Source organism: Poecilia mexicana, unplaced genomic scaffold (assembly GCF_051168715.1).
Source record: "Poecilia mexicana isolate PSO_F unplaced genomic scaffold, ASM5116871v1 scaffold_9, whole genome shotgun sequence".
NCBI classification, from domain to species: Eukaryota; Metazoa; Chordata; class Actinopteri; order Cyprinodontiformes; family Poeciliidae; genus Poecilia; species Poecilia mexicana.
Genome location: NW_028263378.1, coordinates 3,708,720 through 3,722,839, shown reverse-complemented (window position 1 = coordinate 3,722,839; position 14,120 = coordinate 3,708,720). Strand labels below are relative to the sequence as shown.

The window sequence follows — 14,120 nt, the reverse complement described above, 5'->3', positions numbered from 1 at the left end:
AATTATCCTTCACTACCACCACCAGATTTAGGCCTACATATAGAAGTGGAAGAAACGTGATTTTTTTTGTTGGAAAATAAATAATCAGAACTGGGTCACTCAGACCACCATCAGAAAGTTGGATACGAGTCGCATTTGCCTGCTGTGTAAACGTTCACTTGGAAAGTTTAGTCTTTTCCAACATCTCTGCAAACTTTGGTTTTAGACACAAAATGCAATTCTGGAGAAGTCTGGAAAATCCAACTAAGACAGTTGAACTTTAGTTAAGATTGGATTCAACAGAACTGATGACAGATGAAGACTGTATCCTGAAGATGAATCAGAAAATTTTTACTAATTTATTGCATCTTTGATTTTTTTTTCCCCATAAATGGCCCCCGGGCTGCACTTTGGTGTACCGTTTTCTTAGCTCAGCTCATAATGAGAATACATTACAAATTCTAGCAAACATTGTAGCCCCTGAATAAGCATTCCCTGCAGCTCCAGCCATGTTTGACAGGCACAAGCAGAATGCCAGGTAAAACAAATAAAAGCCTGGAGCGACGCAGCAGCTGTGCAGCAACCTGCTGAGCTGTGAGGAGCTGCAGCACACCGACAGAGGAATGACGCTAATAAAAATCTAAATATATTAAAGCAGGACAGGTGTCTAATGCAGACCTGGAGGTGAGCGTTCAGACTAATCGAGGCTGATGCTTCAGATGCAAAAAGAATGAAAGGAGTCGGACCAGACGCAGACAGATCGTTTCAAAACAAAGCAAACATTTTCATTTCTGTTTGCAATGGAGAGAAAACACAAACCTGTCGGGTTTGGATACAAACTGTTGAGTTTCACATACAACCCAAAGAAACAAACTGCTGCTAGAGATGAAGACATTAATTATACATTTATACCACTTAGAACAACAGATTCAGATTTAACTAAATCAGAATCTTTTTTTATTATCATTATTCCCATGTCCCACGTGACAGTGTCTGGGTGGGCATTCACTCTACTTTAATCACCACAAATTGAGCCCTGCTGAGGATTTATGAGCACAACGCTGCAGTTACATGCTGCTGCATAACCAGAGCCTATTACCCACATAAACAGGAAATCAATGGGAAAAGGCCATTTTGATGCACAAGATACAGTATTAATTATCTCTGTTTCATTGTGCATAAATCTGCTGGGTTTTTTATGCGTTTCTGCAGGACAAACTTGGATGAGTTGAGTCCTCCTCTCGGGAAAATGAATTGTCCAGAAGCATTAAAACGTACAGAGGAAATCCTCTGAGTACATTAGTGAGAAAACGGATCAAGTCCTGGAAGCTGTGAGCCGTTTGCATCACGAGGTCAAAGGGTCGAGAGAGAAACTCGTACTTGCAGTGCAGCCCTTCATCTTTTATCGCAACAAACCTTTGATACAAATGATCCCTAAAATCACAAGGTAAATATTTACAGATATATTTTTAAAGCTGCCATCTTGTCTCAGTGTGACCAGTAAAAATCACATTTCACTTCAGCCTGAGCCATGCCAGCAAGCTAATTGTTTCCTGAAATTGTTCATCCGTATTAGTTATTAAAGCGAGCCCAGGCTGAGATCTATGAATCATTTATGAGCTGAAGCAGAGACTAATTGAAAAGAAAGAACAGATTGTGGTAAAGGTCTTCAGCTCAGTGGGCTTTTCAAAATTTGTGAGGCAGGAAGCTACAAAAGGTGTAGCAAGAAAAGTCACAGGGTGACGCTTTACCCCCCAGTGGAGCAACTAAATCAGTGAAACATTTAAAATTTCTACTATTAAGCAGCAATTTGAAGGAAGCTGCTATAAAGATGAAGCTTAGAGTAACTGCATCCTGTACAATGTGACGCTTTTTACAGCCAAATTCTACTGATATGTTCCTAAAAAGCAGCCAGTTACAGTAGTTTGCCACTGAGGAGACGCAAGAGTTTAAAGTTTGAAAATGTGACAAGGGGAGAAATTCTCATCTGACGGTGAAGTCAGAAAGGATTTTAGTAAATAGCACAACAAAGAAACAAAAACAAGCAAATAAAAGAAAAGTTAACTCGTTCTGCATGCGTCATTGCAGAAGATGCATCAACACCGACTTATTTTATCCTGGTTTACATACGTTATTACAGCATTTACCTGCTACAGCATTCTAGATAGAAAAAAATGAGCAAATTTCCACTAAAATCTCAGAAACAGAATAATTTCAGAAATTTTCTAGAAAAAAAAATTTGGAAATTTCTGAGTCTGAAAAGTCAAAAATTTGCTTTAAAAAAAGAAAAATTAGACTAATCTGAAAACTTTCAACTTTTCAAACTCAGAAATTTTCACTTTTGCTAAAAAATTTCTGAAATTAATCTCAAAATTTCGGACTTTTTTGCAGGAAATCATCCTGCATTAAGCAACAGAATCGTGCAGGACGAACCACTGAGCCTGGGAAAGACCAGTCGGTTAAATTAAGTCTTCACCCCCGACTCAGAGACTTGGAGCAAACAGAGCAGACCAGCCTGTAACCATAACAACAGGTGAGTTTTCCTGAGCTGTCACAACAATCCCATGGAGGAAATCTTTTCTCAGCTGGTTCACAGCTGTTACAGGTCAAAGGTCACATGTAGGCATCTCTTATATTTCAAATTATTCTAGCTAAAGCTGACCAGGAAGCACAATGTATGATGGTGTATTAGGGCAATTGTAGATTTTATTAAATTTTTTTTTTTAAAAAGGAAGAGTAAATTTTGTGAATTATCAAACCCATGATCAGGGTCTGAACCTACTGGTGTTTTTTTTAATACAGAAAAACCTCAGACTGCTGCTTCTGTGGCGTTTTTTCCTGAGTCTCCATCCTGTCCTGTCATCTGGAGCCTGGTTCTGCTGGAGGTTTCCTCCCGTCACAAGGGAGTCATTTCTCTCCACAGTCACCAAACACTTGATTGGTCAGGATGAAAGCTGCAGGTTGCAGATATAGAATGATAGATGTGCAAAACAAAATCTTACCAATTTTGGTCTAGGTTCTTGTGCAGATATCTTAGCACACTTGAAATAAAACAAAACTAACCTACTTGAAACTTTTCAGCAAGATAATAGAACTTCTTAAGTCAATGATTCCTTAATATTGATGAAAAGTGAAATAATCTGCTAGTGGAACCAGTACTTTTACATCATAATTAAGGAATTAACTTAAAACAAGCTCCTATATCTGCTGAAAAGTTACTTGTAATTTAGCTTTATGTCATTTCAAGTACACCAAGATATTTGCACTATATTCTAGATTGTTTTTGCAGTGCATCTGTAAAATGTTCTGTGAGAAAACTTCAATTATCTCTGCTGGACTGTGAACTTGTCTGTTTACTCAAGTCTGCATCAGATTAATGTAAACTTTTTTATATAATCAGAATCAGACAGGCTGACTTTTCCTGTCTTGTGACTGATGCAAACAGGCGATTTTGAGTCAACACGTTTTGTCTGCAGCATTTCGGTCCAGCTCGGTGGTTTCATATGACCAACAGCAGCAGCCGACCGTAAACTCAAGAGAAGCCAGAAAATTTTAAAACATTTCACATGTGGAAACGTGAAATTATCTGCACATAAACTCCCCTCTGATGTTGCAGCCACACACTGTGAAATGATGGAGACCATGTGATGTTTTCAGCCGTTATAAGCTGTGCTGTGATTGGTGCAGGCGGCCGTGTGTGGACATGTTTTTCAAAGCATGAAGAACACAAGTTAACACAAACATGAAACGTTCAAGTGTTTACTGACCCGCTGTCTGGAGGAAAGACCGAGTCCAAGATGCGGCGGACTGCGACACTGCATGGAGGAGAGAGAAGAAAGTTAAAATGCAGTCTTTATACATGTTAAGGTTGAAATGATGGAGGAAACTGAACCCTTTTCAACTAAAAACTAGTCATTTCATTTCTACAACATAAAGAAGCATTTTGAATTTAGGCTACGTTCACACTGCAGCCTGAAGTGAGACAATTCTGATTTTTTTTCCCCCCAAAAGCGACTCGGGCCTCTTGGATATCCGATACGCATCTGATCATTTCAAACATGACGCGAGTCTTTACGGCCGGGTTGCATTCATCCGACCTGAACGTCATCGATACTCGACAAACGTCACTATTCTGCGCCCTGAAACGCGCAAGCGGCGGACAGTAATGGCGGACAATAATGAGGATTAAGTTGTTAGTGTGCTGGCAGCAGTCGGATAACTTCATAATCGTAAAATAAGCTCCACCATTAGCATCCAAGTTTACTTCCGCAAACACCGAGCACTACTACCATTTCTTTTTTTTTCACCGAGCACGCTCTGTGTCGTTATTGCGCCCTCTACTGTACATGAGACACTTTCAGGTCGTTTGTAGTTCACACAGGACTACATTCCTTAACATGGGAAAGACTAAAAGACATGTCATTCAAGTATAGTAGATGGGTGTCAGTTCATAAGTCAGGAAAAATCTACCAGAAAAGCTTCTTCAAACCACACAGTGAGGCAACTGCAGCAAAAAGTGGTATCCGAGTCACTAGGTCTCCATCGCCATGGTAACTGCCCGACCATCAAACAAACATTTGAAGAGAGTTAAACTAAACTGAAAATGCCATTTTTGTTCAGCTGACACTAAAGTACAGCAACACTTAAAGTGGGTCCAAAATAAAATTTAAAAAAAATATCACAAGTCATTTTTTGCAAGTTTCAAGTTTGTAAGGAATAATCCAACAAGTTTTAATCTAGATTAAAATCCTGCCTGTTTCGAGTTGCTTTTGAACAATAACTTGAAAACTGACCAACATATTTGATGTGTATTGATGATGGCACTCATCAAAATGTAATGTTTGTTACTAGTTTCTCAATTCTTTACTGTATGCATTTTTTTTATGTAAAGCACCCTGAACTTCCTCATTGTTGAAATGTGCCATAAAAATAAACTTGACTACGTCTCTTATGACTGAAATAAATAATTCTTATTAAATCCATGACATCTAGCTCCAACTTTGCATCATTTTATATTAGAAATATTAAAAGTGACTGGAAACAGTTAAGTCTGCAGAGAGAATCAGCAGGACTGATCCAGGACACTTCAGGTCTATGGTTAGGAAACGTGCAGCTAGCATCTCTGCACACCCCACACATCCTGGACACAAACTGTGCAGACTTTTACCAACAGGACAGTAAACACTGGAGAGACAGTTTCTTCCTCCTGGTTGTCTCACTATACTACAAAATAAAAAAGATTTCCCAACAGTTGTTTTTATACATTTCCATTTAAAATGTCTTCACTGAGAAAGCGAACTAAAGTCGCATTTCTTGTTTGTGGTTAAACTTCTGGGCTTCACCAGAACAGATATTCCAATTTGATGAATACAACCGTTTATTCTTTTGTAAAACGAAAACAGAATTTAAAGCTAAAACTTTTACAAACAAAACTTGGTCAATTTCTATATTCTTACTGTACGAGACCAAAAACTGGTGTTTTCTTGAGCAGCTGTCATTTTTTTAAATCTGAAGTTTGACTGAACGCCGACATTCACAAACTTGAACAATGAGAAGAAACAAAATAATTCCCAAACATGATGAAGAAAGACACTTTCCCTTTAAATAACCGTTTAAGCTGTTGGATTCCCTGCTGGCTAAGAGCTTCATGCAACAAATGCAAATTACAAATAGACATTTAAATATGTTGGGCATTTTATTAGAAGTAATGTTGGAGCAACGAATCCTAATGAATGTTTAAAAGGCAGAACAAGAAGCTCCCAAAGGAGTATTTTACCAAGAAAAACCACATCAGTCAGCTAATGAGCTGCAGAAAACACAGACATGAACAAATTCACTCTAAACACCGACAACACACACACACACACCTTACAGAGCGACAAAGATGATTTACAAGGTGAAATTTACTGTCAGCTGTGACCTGCAACAAACCTCTACGCCTAGAGATTAGATTTCATCCAGAGCAGGCAGAAAACCTCCAGGAGGAACCTGGTTTTGTTTTACAAGCTGCATCATCTGGAACATTTTGAAGATGCTTCAAAACGTGTGAATTCAAGGTAAACGGTAAAACAGCTGAGATCATTTGAGACCCATAATAATTAGACAACTTTCATCTGACAAGTTAATAGTTAAACAGATTCCATTCAGATAATGCAATAATGCATTTTTATTTTTTTATTTTCACACCCAGTGGTCAATAAAGTGGTCAGTTTTCCAAAAGTCACTCCCTACAACTCCAGCAAAGCAAAGAATGCAAATAGGAGAAAACCTACACATGATTGGATCCTACAACAGGATTTATTTATTTTTTGGAGACTGAGTGTCGCTACCCAGCATACATTAACTGGAAACATTTTTTTTCTAAACAACCCAAAACTGCCATTAAATCCTTTAATTGATCACCAAAACCTTAAAAAAAATAGCCTCAGCATTGTAAAAGCTGCTGATCCTGCACTTTTCATCCAAATCTACTAGAAACTGCTTGAAATCATTCATACAAAGATCTGCTGTTTGACCCTTTATTCCAAAAAACAAAATGTTTTGCCGTTTGTGAAATCCCAGATCACCACTTTCTCCCGTCGTCCACTTTGTTTTATGTTCGACACCACCCCCTAGTGGCCACATCATCTAATTATAATTAAACAATCCCGTTGTAAAAATAAATGCCCTGTTGCCTCAGACATGCATCATAAATCTCTGCAAAGCAACCAAAACCAAACATCCAACCCTGTAACCAAAATAATTAGACCAAAGTCTAAAAACAAATCAGGACGTAACAGAGCTGCTCCAACATCCTGCAACACAGCAGCAAATCTACTACAGAATGAAAGAACTAAAGTGTTGGGATGGCCTAGTCAAAGTCCAGACCTCAACCGATGGACCTTGAAAAAAGGCTGTGAAGAAACATCTCAATGAGCTGCAATGATGTTGAAAAGAAACATGTCTCCAAAAAAGTGAGAAACTTGGAGAAAAAGTGTTGCTGCTGGTTCCACATGATGTTGGATCATTGCTTGTTTTTAATATATAAACAGATTGTTAAATAATGTTACACCAGATAAATAACAGACAATTTCTATTATACCCCCATGGAAATAAAAAACGCGTTTTCTGTTGAAACTTCTTCAACATGACTGGTCCTTTAAAATCCCCATTTTACAAAGGCAGAGATCTTCCACAGTACAACAATCAGTTTAGTTTGCACAATTAAAATACAGATCAAACAGATTAAAAGACAATAATAATAACAGTGCAGGGAGAGGAAAAAGCCCAACACCTCCACCCAGATAGTAAGGCTGGACAAAAAGGCTGAAAATCTTATTACATTATACTGTAAATGTTTCATATCAGTCAATATCAGTAATTATTATTGATTAGATTTTGCTTTAAATATCTGAAATACTGCCAAACTGGTGGCATGACTTCATATTTTATCCACAGTTTTCTCTCCACGCCATTGTTTTTTATTTTAAGCAGTTATGGGGCGAAACCTGAAACTGTTGCTCAACAAGTTGTTGCTAGGTAGCCAAACTGAGTGAGTTGCTAGGTAGCCAAACTGAGTGAGTTGCTAGGTAGCCAAACTGAGTGAGTTGCTAGGTAGCCAAACTGAGTGAGTTGCTAGGTAGCCAAACTGAGTGAGTTGCTAGGTAGCCAAACTGAGTGAGTTGCTAGGTAACCAAACTGAGTGAGTTGCTAGGTAACCAAAGAGCGAGTGAGTGAGTTAATTCCACCAACATTTCTTACTTAGAACCTTGGAGTTCAGTAAATATTGAATATTCTGTCTGGTGTCGGGTGATATTGATCACGTCTGTCTCGATATACATCGTTATTGATTTATTGGGGAGCCCTACCAAAATAGTATAGAAAAAATATGTAATCCAAGAAAACAATCCTTCAACAGTTGACCATATATTTAGGAATACAATCATATTGGAAAAATAAACATCTATGAAGTATTAATGAAGAATTAAAAGAAATTTAATGAAGAAACGATGTTGCAAATTTTCAGTAAAACCCAACAAAGCTCCTAGAAACTCTCCTCCCGGGTTTCTATGATCTGGTAACCGGCAGCCATTAGCTGCAGATTCTTCCAGATGGGCTTCAGCTCCACTGAACGTCACAAATAGCTGGGAAAGACGTGAAAGCTGGTCACTGTGGGGTTTGGCACGTTTGGATGAGGCACAGCTGCCGATCATGAGGGGAAATGAGGGTTCTCGTAATCATCTTCATTGAATGTGATCAACCTTCTGCCAATGAGAAAAATACCTTCTGGATTAGTTTCAGGTCTGACTGACAGCAGAGGGACCGTCCGTCTGGCCGCTTTCCCAACCAGCACGACTAATGGGAGCCTAATTGATCTCCATATATTACTGAAAAGATCATAAATAGTTTAAAATGAATTTTATTTAGTTAATTTCTGAATTATTTAAGACAAAAATGTTACTACAGAGGAGTTTGTTTTCTTTAAATCATTATTTAATCATGTCTGAAATCAAAACCTTCAGATGCCTGATCTCACACAAGTTCATAGTTTAAGGTGGAATTAGAAAAATACCACCTTATATAACTGTCTGTGCATCTAATCTAGTGAAGGTTGTCATTTAATATCCCAGAAGTTAGTGCTGCCTTTTCAAAGAACTGCGAAGGTTTTAATATCTTTGGTTTATGCAATGCGTGAAGAGCAGATTGGGATGAAGCCTGATGGATTGGCAATCACTCGCCAGCTGAGGATTATAACCCATAAGAATAAATCTGAATGTGTCCGTCATCTGGAGTTACGCAATCAGCCCCAGTTTCCCAGACAACACAACTGCTTAAATGCTTACAGGGTTTTGCATAAGTCTTTATACCTCAATATATCTAGAAATCAGATATTGAATAAAAATCTAGATCGGTGACGACGTACCTGATCCATAAGAGCAGATCTATTCAGTCATATTACTGGAAAACACTGTAAATATCCAAAATAAACAAATCGACAAATTCAGTGGAGCTGGTGGAAAACACAAAACAAACTTTTCAGATTTTTATTATATCAGTTTTCACAATTAAACTATTTGTGATGCAAAACAAAACCCCAATGGATATGATTACTTTTGAAATTCACTCAGTGTACAGAGTGTGTTGGTAGCATCTATTCTTTATTTTTATAACTCTGAATTTTGCTGAAATCTTCTCTTACTTTGGGTTATTTAGAAAGTTTATTTGTAGGGTTAGGTTAGGGTTTAATTTTGTTTCTTTGTTTTTGTTATTTACTTTTCAAAGTTAGACAGTAAGAAAATGTTTGTTTTTTAAACAAGAGCAGGAAACAATGGAAAGTTTGATTTTTGTCATTTGCTTGCCAAACTGGAAAAATAAACCATGAAAAGCAACCTTGATGTTATTTGGACACTGGACGTCTTTCACCTGCATTTGAAACTTCCCCACAGTGCAGCAGTGGCTCATCAATTAAACTTTTAATATAATTTTTGGTTTGACAATCACCATTACCCAGTTTATATACCGAAGTAATTCTCAAGCTGTGTGATTATCTTTGTTTTCAGAGTTAAAATGTGCACAAAACCTTTGTTTTTGATAAATAGTTCACATTGAAAACATTTCTGTAGAAGTCATGTCATAGAAATCCATTCAGCATTGCTACAAGCATGAAAAAGGCAGAAACAGCTGACAGCAGCATGGCTGGAAATGAAGCGAAAGTCCTCTAATACAAAGTCAGGTATGATCTGATGCCTTCTGACAATTTAAACGTCACTAGACATCAATCTCTACATCACTGACACTAATATCCAAGAGATTTTACAGCCTGTCCCCAACATGTCAACCAAAATGGCGGCTTCTCTTTGGATCGTTGTGGCAGCAAAGTGAAATGAAAAAAATTAATCTGTAATATTCACATCCTTCACAAAAACAAAAATTAAATAATACTGCTGCCTTTTGGCAAAAATAAGAATATGGGACAAAATAGATTAAGATAATACATGCGCCTGCCACTAATGATTATTTTAGTTATCGATTAATCGGGGAAAAAACTATTTGGCACATTCTTTCTCATCGAATCGCTTAGCTATTCTTATACAATATTATAAAGGCATAAAAAGGATGGAAATTAAATAATTCAGTTTATTTTTTTAAATAAGAAAACATTTTATTGCCTAAAATGTAATAAAATGTTGTGTACCTTCATAGCAAAGCCATCTGTAGCTAAAAATACTTCTAAAAGTCCATCTTTCTGTATTTCTTTTGACATCAATACAGTGTAAAGCTAATCTGCCAAATATTTTTTAATAACCAATTTAATAGTTAGATAGCAAAACGTGATTATTTTAAATGGGTGAAGTTAAAATATGCCACTTGAGGAGTTCTAGGTATATAAAAATGTCAAAAGGGTTTTTCCCCCCACCCCATCTTAAATTTTAGAAATATGCCTATTTTACAGTTTTGTGTTAATTAGCGCTTTTAGTGAGTTGTACTTTCAGTAAATTTCATTTTATCAGTCTGTATACTCGAGTTAATGATTACAAAACTGCTTGACCACCATTTTAAATAATCGACTCATCAAGCTGTTGCATTGCTTTCACAAATCACAAACTTGTTTTTCTATATTCTGCAATCAGTGTAGATTAATCTAGACGAGTTTTGTCAACAGCAGCATGTCTGTGGCACACTGACCCAAATACAGAAGGACAGTTTGACTCTTGGCCATTTCTTACTTCATGCCACTTTCTGGCAACATCCCAGTCACCATCTTTAAGCCATGAACTCAGACATTGTGCTATAAAAGGAAGAACTTCTGAGCTCGTTTAACACAAACGGGGCCTTCTGTAGGAAATTTACAATAAGGATAATAACAGAAGATGAAAAAACGCGTTTAATCCACCTGTAAGCAGCATGAAGTTGACACGCAACACAACATATGAACAAACCCTCTGCTGATTCTCAGAAATAACGAACAGTGACTTAAATTATTATTAGGGAGAATCTATTCAGCTCACACCTGACAGCACCGGATTAATGATGCATGAAGGCTGCGGGACTTTAAAAACAAACCGGCGCATCCTTACCTCAAACGGAGGAGTCCTCTTGTTGGGAAGTGCGCATCCCAGTAATTCAGCCAGAAACTTCGCCATGTAGCAGTGAGAAGTGAAATTTCCTTTTAGTAGTGAAGCTTTATCAAATTAAAAACTGCTATTTTCCTAAACGCATCACCTTTCTGTCTTCATCACCAGCTTCCCGAGCGAAACGGGGAAGTTCCGCCCGATAAAAGGAGCGAAATTCCGGCTTAAACATCCGCAGAACGCCCGCTGGATGTGGAGGTTTATAATCTTTACTCCCACCGCCAAAATAATCTGAGGTTTAGCGTCGAAAATAAGTCAGAAGGCGGCGACAGAGGGAGGTGTGGGCGGGACGACGAGCTGCAGGTGGTTTTCAGCGACAGGTGTTTGTTTTAGCAGATGATGATGGACAGGGCCGGCCAGAGACTTTTGGAGGGGCTGGTGCTCAGAGTTAAAAATGGGCACTCTGAGCAAGATTTTAAAACACCTTAACTAACTAACACAACAATAACAAATAACAACCCATATTGACCAAGAATCACTTCTTCAAATTCAAAAATACTTTATTGATCTTAAAGAAAGTGATCGTGTTAATCTGAGACTTTAGGCAGCAGCTGCATTTCCAATAACCATGAAACTGGAAATAGATTACAAAAACAAATTTGCTTAATGGAAACAGTTTTCAAACGCAACAATTTCAATAACCTGTTTTTTGATTAAAAAAAAAAAAGTTTTTACTAATAGTGTAACAGGGCTTTATTTTACCAATATTAAAGGTGGGTTTGTTAACATTTATACAAATTAATTTAGTTTAGTCAAAAAAGTTATTTTTCCTGACATTTATTGGTGTCAGATGTGCAGATTGAATGTTTTTTATTTCTACCAGTTTCCTCAGCAACAGCAATGAGAAATTTCACCAAAAACCTTTCGCTATTTAGCCAAGTTTAATGAAAGGGTGTTTTTGGGTAAAACGTCAATGTTTGCACCCTACTTACTGTGAAATTTTAAAAGACAGTAAATAACAGAAACAAGATTTAGTTTCTGCTCTAACAGTTTCAGTTTAAGAAAACAAAACTTTCTCAGTGAAAACCTGAGAAAGTTTTGTCCTAAAAATGACAGAAAGATTCCAGCAGGTCCCGGTGGTGGAGGGCCAGGTTTCTGAACTCCAAACAAAACTACTGCAAGGGCTGCAAAAGCTGCAGAGTTTCAAGCAAGAGGAGTCTGTTCTTAATATGCAAACACTCTTCAGCTGTGTCCTTATTCTGTCAGCATGTTTCGGTTTTCCTCCTCAAACCCTCAGCATTTCTGTCTCTTACTTCCTCTGGAAAAATGGAGACTGATGCTTGTTCTGGGCTTTGTTAAAAAAAAAAAAAAGTCTGAGGTTAAAATTGATGCAATGTGCATTACAATGTAGTGATTTTGCTTCATATGTTTGTTGGTTTGTGTTTAGTGTCAAAATTTGATGTTTTTCAATGATTGTTTCCTATATTTGAGCATTTGAGATTATTGTCCATCTATGTATGATCACTTTGTTTCCTTTGCATTAAATTTACTACTGATTTGCATCTCATTTAAAGGTTTTGGGTGTTATTTTTCCTATTGTTTCTAATAGTCTGTTTTAAGTCAGTAATTCCTTAATATTAATGAAAAAGTGCTACTTTAAGCGGCAAATTATTTCACTTATAACAAAACATTTTATGTAAGGGGAAAATAGAACTAGAACTTTTTCATCAATATTAAGGAATTATTTACTTAAAACAAGCTCACATATTTTTCTCAGAAGTTACTTGTAAATTAGGTTTGTCTTATTTCAAGTGTGTTAAGAAATTTTCACTAGAAGCTAGACCAAAAATACGTGGTAAGGCTTTGTGTTTTTGCAGTGTAACAACTCATAAAAATAAAAAATAAAAACATCATTCTACATTTAATTCATTATCAAACTGTCTGGTCTTAAATGCGAACAAAACATTTTCCACCACTAAATGTAGAAGCTACACTTGAATTCACAAAGTGGGTTCAGATTTTTGAAAAAACAGAATTAGAACTGGTCTTTAAGGAGCTGTTGTAAAGAAAATGTGATGATAAAACAAAAAGTTGAAGCTGCAGATCTGATAATAGGCGCTAATTTAGGTCAAACACACACACACACTCACACACTCACACACTCCTACATAAAGCTCCCTGTTCGCTGCAGCAGCTGCCTAATGTTGCATCAAAGCCCTGTCTCTGATGGAGAGTGTTTTTCCTCTTTATTACACTCGGCGGCTCTGATGGAACTTCATCACGAGCCGAGCCTCCACTCCATCATCGGTCCCATAAACGGCTCCGCAGAGCTGGAGACGCAGACAGAGAGAGAGAGAGTGGGGGAAATAAACGAGATGAAATAAAGAAGGAGATAGCGGCTGCGCTCTCTCTGCACTGCAGCAAAGGCACTGTGGGTGATTTATCCGTCAGCTGGCTCAGGGGCAAGCTGAGTCTCACCATTAGTAAATGAGTCCTAACTCACCCAGACAGCAGAAAACATATTTCCTGCAGCCGTGTGGAGCTGAAGCCAAAAGTCAGCTGCTCCCTCTGTCTCTCTCTGAAGCTGGCTTCACAGAGAAGATCCGACTTTCCTCCAGAGATAAGAAACAGACTCCTTTGTGCTGCAAATGCATCAGCGCAGGATTTCCATTTGAAAGGCAGACCCTCCTGTGGCCTCTCCTCACAGTCGGACCATATCAAAGAAGAAATGTCAAACCCAGAATTATCATCCTACAGTCACAGGTTCATTCTTTTATCTTCCCAAAATATGTTTTTTTTATAATATTTAAAGGTGCATTATTATATAAAATCAAAGTTTTTGAGCTTTACATCTTGTTATGATGTTATTTCCTCATCAAAAACAAACCTGAATTGTTGCTTTGATTCTTTAATAAATATTTGAGAAATCCTTTAATCTCCATGGCAACCATTCAGCTGTGCAAAACACATGGGTGGACTTAGCTCCGCCTTCAAGACGCAGCTCATCCTCACAGCTGCAGCTTTCAGGTTTCAGAGCTTCTGCCTCCACCGTTACTCCCCCACTCAGCTCCTACAGACTAGCCAACAGCA

The 14,120-nt window shown here is 37.6% G+C and overlaps 1 protein-coding gene across 1 annotated transcript in view; it reads right to left on the bottom strand.

Moving 5' to 3' along the window:
* Window positions 1-3,790, bottom strand: part of rasgef1ba (RasGEF domain family, member 1Ba) — a 78,749-nt gene extending 74,959 nt beyond the window's left edge. The window contains exon 1 of the mRNA XM_088008634.1: window positions 3,747-3,790. The gene's annotated coding sequence lies outside the window, so the exon portion shown is untranslated. The remainder of the gene's footprint in view (window positions 1-3,746) is intronic.
* Between the last annotated feature and the right edge of the window lie 10,330 nt (window positions 3,791-14,120).